This window comes from Narcine bancroftii, chromosome 8 (assembly GCF_036971445.1).
Source record: "Narcine bancroftii isolate sNarBan1 chromosome 8, sNarBan1.hap1, whole genome shotgun sequence".
In the NCBI taxonomy this organism is placed as follows: domain Eukaryota; kingdom Metazoa; phylum Chordata; class Chondrichthyes; order Torpediniformes; family Narcinidae; genus Narcine; species Narcine bancroftii.
Genome location: NC_091476.1, coordinates 145,616,469 through 145,626,576, shown reverse-complemented (window position 1 = coordinate 145,626,576; position 10,108 = coordinate 145,616,469). Strand labels below are relative to the sequence as shown.

General features: G+C 40.5%; 1 long non-coding RNA gene across 1 annotated transcript; it reads left to right on the top strand.

The window, feature by feature from the left end:
• Positions 1-719: 719 nt before the first annotated feature.
• On the top strand, positions 720-9,642 carry LOC138741878 (uncharacterized). Its single transcript, XR_011343840.1, has 3 exons — positions 720-900; positions 7,885-7,953; positions 9,127-9,642. It is a non-coding gene; the product is annotated as an uncharacterized lncRNA (long non-coding RNA).
• The last annotated feature ends 466 nt before the right edge of the window (positions 9,643-10,108 follow it).

Below are 10,108 nucleotides of genomic sequence, written 5' to 3'. Positions count from 1 at the left end.
ATAATTTTAGGATAAAAATATCAATTTAAAATATGCAAAAAAAAAATGCTTTAGTCAAGGTCATGAGTCTGTGGAACTTGTCACAGGTGGCCATGAAAGTGAAGTCATTGGGTGTATTTAAGGCAGAGATTGACAGGTATTTGACAAGTCAGGGCATCACAGATTGCGGGGAGAAAGCTGGGGAGTGGGTGGATGGATCAACTCAGGAATAGCAGAGCAAACTCAATGGGCCTACTTCTGCTCCTTTATCTTGTGATCTAACCAGGTATTTGTTCCTGTACAACCTTTAAATTCGCAGGGCCCCTGTCCCTTTGCTCCCATTGTCAAACTGGGGTTCTTGATCCTGTTTCAAGAATACCAGGTTTCACATGAAACTCACCAGGTTTGCTGGAGTATTTTTTTTATTCCACGCACATGATGGGAGTGTGAATGGGAATAATATAGGATGGGTCCAGAATATCTGTTGGTTCAGCAGCCTTCTAGGCTAAGTTTTCCTGCATTGCTGTTTTGGCCATTTTTTTCCATTCCTGGCAAAGGATTTGGGCCTGAAATGATGCCTGCCTTTTACTTTCCTGTGGATGGCACGAGATCCCAGCATCTGCAAATTTTCTTGTCTCTTCAAACATCTTCATGACTGATGATGTCACCACAGCCAAACTTGTGACTAATCAGTCCTTTTAGTTCAACATCAGTTTTAACCGGCATCCATTGTAGTGACTTCTACATTTTCAATTTGTTTGTACATGTTAATGTGTTGACAGAAGTCTTCACAAGCAAGCAACAACATGTGAAGACCACATGTCATTGAATAGTTTTAACCACCAGGTCAGGAAATCTCTGCATTATTTCCTTTTAACTCATAATTGCAGTGCCCTTTACCTTGACAACTGCAGGAGAAGGGTAAGTTTCATTTATTGTGCACTTCATTCGAAGCTATTTATAAATGACTACATTTTATTGGTACTTCTCCCCTCCCACCCTTTCCTCCCCAAAAGGGCACAATGTATATTGTATATTGAAGCTGCAACCTTTCTGCTGGCAAATTATGTAAACATTTTTAAAATTATTACCTGCTATTATGTAAACTGGCTTTCAGATGAAATTAATTCTGTATTCAATATTTCAGATTAACCTTTCATTTTTAACTGGATATTTCTTGCATTTGATATTTGCTGTTGAATCATGGCAAGATAAGTCTTGAGAGCCACTGCTTTCTTGCGAATCATGAACATATAATGAAAAGAGGAATGAATACTAACTCCCCAATTACACATATATTGCAGAGTTTTCCTGCAGTAAATGCACCAACTGAATTTGTTTACTGAATCACTCACTAATTAGTGTGATAGATTTAACTGATCAAATGCAAAGAGGATGATCCAGTTTGTGCTGCTGCCTCCTTGCTCCCGTGACATGGGTTCAGTCCCAACCTTGGACACTGAATGATGATTTTAGTTTTTAACCACAATGAATTCCTCCAGTATCTCATTATTTGCTCAAGATTCCAAAATCTGCAGTTTTTGGGGTTTTTTTTCTATAGCTCCTGTTGCGTCTATCAGCTGAAGATTAACCACAAACTTTATCCTTGATGAGGTTGGTCCTATTTACCATGCTTTCCTGATCACCCTTCTCTGTTCTACTCCCGTAATTAATAAGTTCCCCCTCTGCCATAATATTCACCTATTGAGTGTCTACAATGCTTCACAAGGAGCAGACGGGCTGAATGACATTTTCCTACAGAATACAGGGATAGATGATTTGCTCAATCTCACCTCATGTGGCAAATTGTCCCAGTTTCCTTGCCACTACTTTGCAACATGTAGATTGGGAATACAATAGCAGGCAGAGTTCCTTGCTCACAGGTTCCCCGAGTGCCATGGAAGATGGCAGAACGCTATTGATAATCTGTGAGGAGCGTTATGATTTCTGGGATTGTACTTGCTGGAGTTTAGAAGTATGAGCGGGCATCTGATTGAAACCCATTTGATACTGAAAGGCCTGGATAGAGTGGATGTGAAGATGTTTCCTAGGTTCGGGAAGTTGGACCAGAGGCCCTAGCCTCAGAATACAAATGTCCCTTTAGAACAAAAATGAAGAATTTCTTTAATCAGTGGGTGTTGATCTGTGGAATTTGTTGCTTTGGGAATTTAAGATGGATCATTTCTTAAGAAGGGAATCTAGGATTATGGGGGAAGGCTGGGGAATGGGATTAAAAAAAGATAGGAAGTTAGCCATGATGAAATGGTGGGATAGACTTCATGGGCTAAATTGCCTAAATCTGCTCCAATCTCTTATGGTCTTATTGTAGAAGAATGAAGGGATGAAAGGAAATCTGGTGGTAACAGGAAGCACGTTAATGGTAGTTGAGGCATTGGTAATAAATGCACTAGCATGCCTTTGTTTCCAGAATTCTTTGTTACTCACATAACCCTGTTGCTCTTGTGGGTGTTTCAATCCTCCTTCCACTCCCTGCCCCCACCCCCAATTCGCATTTGCAAAATTCTTCTACATAACTTGAGTGTGTGCAAACTGTGGTCATTAATCTTCCTGGAGGTTCACACGTTCTGTGTCCTGGAGAAACACTATCTTGTCTTTATCCTGTGAGCACGGTATGAATGATAAATGTGACTTGACTTTAATCTGAGAGAAACAATGACTTTGTCCATGAATGCAATCAGGATTTTCTTGGGAAGCTCTGTTTTGGTGGAATTGCCAATCACACAACCTGAACTACTGCCCCCACTTAATCACGCATACTGGGGATGTTCGGAAGGCTACGTAATCTCCAACAGAAGATCAAACAACTCCGAGCAAAGGGGCTGCTCAGGCTGCAACCGCACAAGAAAAACCTCAACTGGACACAGTTTCTGTGCACTGAATTGTGAATTCACATCTTTGTATAATTAATTCACAATTATCCATGCTCAGAGCATTGATTAATCTGTTCATCTAATTGATTTAGAGTGATACTAATTTTGTAGTAATGAAGAGAATGATATTGACCTCTGTTTACAAAGTGGATGCAAGGAGTATCCCACTGAATAAAAACTGTTCTCTGCCTGTGGCCTGATCCATTCAGCTAAGTAACCATTTAATAAACTAACCGAAAGCCGGTGGTGCTGTGAATGCATGCAAGCCTGAAAATATCATTAGCTTTCCTCTTGAGTATGTGCTCAGCTTCCTTTTTTCCAATCTACAGTCATCGAATTATAAGCTATTGGATGGACTCCCCACAACGACGTTAACTTCTGGCTCCTGTCTCTCCAAGTTGTGCCATGTACATGGGCTCTCTGGGGAACCTGAGAGCAGGGCAAGGAGTCAGATGGAGCATGGCTATTGTATTCCCAATCTACATACTGCAAAACAGTAGCAAGGAAATTGGGACAGTTTGCTGCGTGAGCTGAAATTGAGAAGATTATCCCTGTACTCTGTAAGGGCAGGTGATTCAGCCCATCTGGTCCCTGTGGAACATTGTGCATAGTCAACAGTTTGTATACTGACTGACCAGCTGGACATTCCTGGAGTTATGGTGGTCATAAACACTCTACATACATTCACTCGGTAACTGCAACTGGTAATTTGAAAGTAAAAATTCATGTCTTCTGAATGTAATAAATATCCATTGTTTAAGGTGGAGCCCCACCACTTAATTTAGTGAGCTAATATTTAGGATAGCATCCCAACATCTTTGCACAAGCTGTTTGAGGTCTACATGACGTACAACTGGGCACTTTCACAACTGTGCACCACAGGGAACCCCAGCAGAAAAGTTAGTGGGCAACGGAGGTTTTTTTTCCAATTTTGTAAATTTAAGTTTAGACATACAGCACAAATATGGCATTTCTTGCCGCCCAATTAACCTACAACCCCAATATGTTTGGATGGTGGGAGGAAACCAGAGCCCCTGGGGGGAAAAAAACCCCACACAGACATGGAGAATACAAATTCCTTACAGACGTCGCAGGATTCGAACCCCTGACCTGATCACTGGTGCTGTTAAGGCGTTGCGCTGAGCGCTATGCTAATTGTGGGGTCGGCATAGCAGACAGCACAGTGCCTTTACAGTGCTCCTGAAGCAGGGATCAAGCCCAAAACATCGACTACCTTTCACTTTCTGTAGATGCTAAGTGACCCACTAAGTTTTTCCAGCATTTTTGTGTACTGGCAGAGAATGGTAAGTGGTATTCAAGTGGAGGTATTGTTGTCCACTATTGTCCTGAGGTATTGTGGCTCTGGAGTCGATGTTGACTGTGCGCACCTTGGTTGTTTTTTTCCAATGTTTCTATAGGGGCCGTTGACCCCACCAGTATTTTTATATGTATAATTTATATGATCGTATTTGCAGTTGTATTGGATGTGGGGGGGGGGGGGGGGGGGGGGAGGGGGAATTGTTTAAATTTTTGACTATAAAAATCAAAAATAAAATATTCAAAGGATGTTGATATTGTGACCTCTGAGTGCCCTCCCACATCCCATGTCATAAGATGTAAGGAGCAGAAATGAACCATTCAGCCCATCGAGTTTGCCCTGCCATTTAATCATGAGTTGATCCATTTTCCCACTCAGCCCCACTGCCTAGCCTTTTCCCTATAATCTTTGAAACCCTGGCTAATCAAGAATCTATCAATCTTTGCTTTAAGTACACCCAGTGACCTGACCTCCACAATGGCCTGTCAGAATAAATTCCACAGATTTATCATTCTCTGGCTGAAGGCATTTTTCTGCATCTCTGTTCTAAGTGAACATCCTTAAATCCTCTTGTCCTGGATTCCCCACCATGGGAAACAACCTTTATACATTACTGCTTGTGCTTTTGAACATTTTTAAATGTTTCAATCAGATGTCACCTCATTCACCTAAATTCCAACTAGTACAAGCCGAGAGCTGTCAAACACTCCTCATGGGATAACCCTTTGATTCTCAGGATTATCTTAGTGAACCTCCTCTAAACCCTCACCAACATCAGCACATCCTTACTTAAATGAGGAGCCCAACACTCTTCACGATGCTTCAAAGTGAAGTCTCACCAATGCTTTATGCTAGTTGGTAGATTAATTGGCCATTGTAAACTTCCCCACATGTGCAGTTGGTTGAATCTGGAGGAACTTAATGGGCGCGTGGGACGAATAAAATGTGGCGTAGATACAGTCAGCCAAGGAACTTGTTTCTTTGCTGTGTAACTCGAAGATCTTCTAAGTGAGATGTTCATTGAACTTCCTGTTTCCAAAAATCATTTTTGATAGCTTACTTTAGAGTTGTGGGCCTTTTTTTTAGTTATGACCCTCTTAATGCGGTGAACATTAGTTTTCTATTCAGGTTCTTAGCTACAGTCAAGAGTTTACTGACACTTAGCTCTGCCCCTGAAGCTTTTTTTTTTAAATGCCTAGAGTATCCATTCTAGTGAGATTTCAATAATAATTGACAGTAAACTGAAATTTGATGAGTGAGCTGAGTTCAATAATATTTGAATGAGCTCATTCCTTCATGAACTCATTTTGATTCTGAAATCCAAGAGCAATGAAATGTTCATGATTGTGTTTGAACAAGATTTATTTCAGATGGAAGTAGATTTTCTTTGCAGCTGTCAAGAGATAGAGTAATAACAAGTTTATACCGTAAAAGGAGCAATCTAATTTTCTGCCTATATTCAACCAATGTTATTCAGAATGGCAGCTACAAAGAAATTAACAGGTCCTTTCTCAAGGTAACAAGTGTGCGAATCTCAATGAGAAAGGGACACAGGTGCATCTTGACCTTGAGAGATCAGGCAGGTTTAATAAGTCTGAGTGACCAACCATCCCTTGGCATGCACCAGGTAGTTTCAGCAAAGTTTTCCAAGTTAATGGTGTAGGGATATTGCTTCTCTAGGGCATACAAGTTACCATTTGATTGAGACCAGACATTACAAAAAAAAAGCATGTGCTGGAAATCTGAAATAAAAACCAAAACCATTGGGAAGCAACACTGTTGGGAAGAGGAATTGAGTGACATTCCAAGTTCAAGTTGATTTCAAGTGCATCAAGAAGCAGTGGTAGAGGTTGTTTTGCCAGTTAGACAAACCCTATGTAATGCAACAAGTAAAGACAGTATGAAACTGCAGAATTAGAGAGTGATCAGTTGGTTCAAGTTTATTATCACCTGTTTGTACAAGTAGGCCCAACGAAATAGCCTTCTCCAGTTCTTGGTGTAATAACAGGCAAACACGCATATGATCAATACATGTGTAGTACATTTATACATCGATTTTTAAAAAAATATTGTTAAATAGTAGTCTCAGCATTTATATGAGCAGTTTATCAGTCACTCAACAGTCTCACTGCACATGGGAAGAAACTTTTTCTTTATTTAATAGATGAAACCCTATGCACATGGTCTTTTAATTAATAACATAAAATGAGTCATATTATACACATCCAAAATTAGAACTGAATAAAGAATAGATAAGATACAATATATTTTAAAAAATTTTAAAAAGGTATTTTCATCTTATTCTGTGATCTGATCCATAATAATCCCATCATTATCTCTATTAACAAAGATTTTTTTTTAAATACCCCCTACTAATCTAACCCCTCCCTCTTGTATAAATTATCAAGATATCAAATGAATAACAACTTTCATGTACCAGACAGGGAGTCTCTGGAGCATCCGTACAGCTTAATTCTTCAAGTTATGCTAATAATCCATGAATGGGCCCCATATCTTATCAAATTCAAACTTTATATCTTTAATGTTGTATCTATTCTATCTAAATTTAAGTAAGACATAATATGTAACCATTGAGTATGAGTAGGTGAAGAGTAAGCCTTCCATTTCATTAGAATTGCTTATCTAGCTATTAGCGAGATAAAAGTTAAGATTCTCTTTAGGATTGACGTCAAGGATATTCCCCCTTTTTGAGAAAAACAAAATAAAGTTGATTAAAGGGCATGGTTGGAATTTGATCTTAAGAATCACAAAGTTTGGAAAATATTTTTCCAATTTATTTTCTAAATAAGAGCACTCCCAAAACATATGAATCAATGAAGCTTCAAAGATTTTACACTCATCATATGGTGGATCAATATCAGAATAAAAGTGAGTTAATTTGACTTTGGACATGTGTACTCTATGCACCACCTTAAATTGTAACAAACAATGTTGTGCTCAAAAAAGAAGCTGTTTCTCAGCCTGGTGGTCCTACCTCTGATATTCCTGGATCTCTTTCCTGATGGGAGTAGCTGGATGATATTGTTTGTGGAGTGGTAGGGGTCCTCAACCAGTTTGTGAGCCCTCCAGACAATGGTCGTGGTAGATCACGTCAATGGTAGTGGGGGGGGGGGGGGAGGGAGGGAGAGGTGGGAGACTCCAGTACTTTGGTTCCTGGTACAAAGCAAAATCAGCATTTTACTGTCTTGAAATTAATTCATGAGTCTGATAATGGCAGGGAAGAAACTGTCCATAAACCTGGCGGTGTGTGATCTCACACTTGTGAATCTTTTTTCTGATGGGAGAGGGGGAATGAGAGTGAGGCCGGGGTGGGATGAGTCTTTTAATATGTTGGATGCTTTTCCAAGGCAACAAGAGTTATAATGGCGGGGAGGAGGGCATGTATGTGATTGTCTGAACCTCTTTAAGCTTGCATAAGGTTGTGGGCTGCAGGGCCTATACTGTGTTGTAATGTCTATATTCTCTGTTGTTCCTTGTAGCTTTGCAGGAGCAGATTCCATAACAAACAGTGATGTAGTATCCTGACAGGTTGCACCTGTAGAAATTGTTCAGGGATGCTGGTGACATGCCAAATCTCCTCAGGCTTCTTCTGGAATTTTCAATTTCCTTTTCAAGTTAATTTTCAATTGGAAGATGAGGCATCTGTCAGCTAAAATTTTCATTCTCTTTCTACAGATATTGCTTGATGTGGGAATGAAGATGTGGATTTTAATTAAAAGACAAAAGACATGAACATCTTAGCAGGTAAGGCAGTGTTTGTGAAGTGGCAAACATTTTTACAGCATCTGCAGTTCTTTCATGTTGGAAGTCATGAGCGGAATAGATGTTGAAAAGTTGTTTCCTATGATGGGAGTGTCAAGGACAGGAGGTCACAACTTCAGGATTGAAGAGCGGCCGCTTAGAACAGAGATGCGGAGGAGTTTCTTTCGCCAGAGAGTGGTGAATCTGTGGAATTTGTTGCCACTTGCGATTGTGGAGGCCAAGTCATTGGGTTTATTTAAGACAGGTTCTTGATTATCCAGGGCATCAAATATGATGGTAGGAAGGTCAGGTCGTGCGACTAAGTGGGAATATGGATCCGCTCATGATTGAATGGCAGGGTAGATTCAATATGCTGAATGGCCTATTTCTGCTCCTATGTCTTGTAGACTTGAGTTTTCTTGTATTTTGGGATAAAAACTATGCTCTCCCAAGGGAGCCAAGATCTATGTTCCCTTAAGACTATGAAAAGTCAGTCTTTCTTAGAAGAGGAGGCTGTCAAATCTGTGGCCATTCTCTCTAATAAGTATATTCAAGGTAGCAACAGATTTGTTTTGGACAAGGGACAGCATCATCATGGGTCAAATAATCGGAGATGAAATAGTAGGTGTAATAAACAGAGCAGGCTTGGAGACTGATAATTTCTCTTAAAATGGTGCTGACGCATCTTTGACGCAACATTGACAACAGTAAAATAAAGCAAGTAACGAAATAAAGCCTGCCAGCGTTTTCAAAAACATCCATCCAATAGCCCTTCAGGTTGAAAGGTGACTCTGCAGATAGGGCAAGGGGGTGGCTGATGAGGTAGGTAGCATGTCAGGGGGTGGCCTCTCCTTGCTGCTTCCTCCGAGCCTCTGTGTGCTGCTGATGCGTGTTATCAGTAGAAATCAAATCGGCCGCTCTGCTTTTCCAAAAGCAAAGGACGCTGTGAGAGGGGACAGGATAGAGGTGTGTAGAATTATGAGAGTTGCAGGAAGAGTAACTGTTGGTCTTCGTAGGGGATGTCTAGAACTAGAGTGTATAGGTTTAAGATGAAAGGCAGGAGGTTTAAAGTAGATGTGAGGGGTAATTTTTTTTATCAGGTTTTTAAAAAAAACTTAGACAAGCCCTTCTCACCCATGAACCCATGATGCTGAATTACACCCAATTTACCTACAGACCCTGTACATTTCGAATGGTGGGAGGAAAACTGGACACCCAGGGGAAAGCCCACGGAGACACGGGGAGAACGTACAAACTCCTTACAGAGAGCGTGGGATTTGAACCCTAGTCGCTGGGGCTGTAATAGTGTGGCGCTAACCGTTCCAGATGGTAGCTGGAATGAGCCAACAGAGGAGGTGGTGGAGACAAGAACAGGAATGACATTAAGAGGCATCTGGACAGGTTCTTGAATGAGCAGGGTGTCGAGGGACGCGGAATCAATACCGGCAACTCAGTGGAATTAGCATCGATGGGCAAAATGTTTGTCCTGAAGCTGTACAACTCCGTGATTCCAAACCAGTGAAGACCTCTGTCTGTCCATATCTTGATTTGTTTCTAATGTTGTAATTAGGGGACAGGGCTTGTTGTTGAACAGGATGTTTTATTTTGAAAGAGCTACATTTGACACATTTTCTTGCCCCCTAGCCATGTATTTTGAAGGAAGAAAATGTAACGGTATGATGGTCACTGCAAATGCACCAATACTGAAATTTTTTAAAGTTGACTTTTTAGACCTTGGTATGCAATCGTTTGAAAACTTATTTTTTGAGTACTTTCATGTTCAATGTGAATGAATCCATGAGTATCAAAGTTCCATTGCATGGCACTACAATTTAATGTTTCTCAAAGTCCTGAATTAGAAAGGGTTTTGGCCTTTGATAGAAGTACTGAATTAAGTTGCTTCTGCCAATTCCAATTCAGATTTGCTGTGATTTTGGTGAATGGCAGAACCAACTTGAGGGCCTATATTTTCAAATGTTTTTTTTCCCATCAGGATTTAGATAACACTGCTAATTTGTTACCCATCACAAATTGCTGCAAACTGATGGAGCCAGCCACAGCAGTGGGACTGAAATCACAGAGGGATTGGCTCGGGTATGAGAGATTTCCTTCCCTGAAAGACATGAATAATTCCGATGGGGAGTTTAAAACAACATCC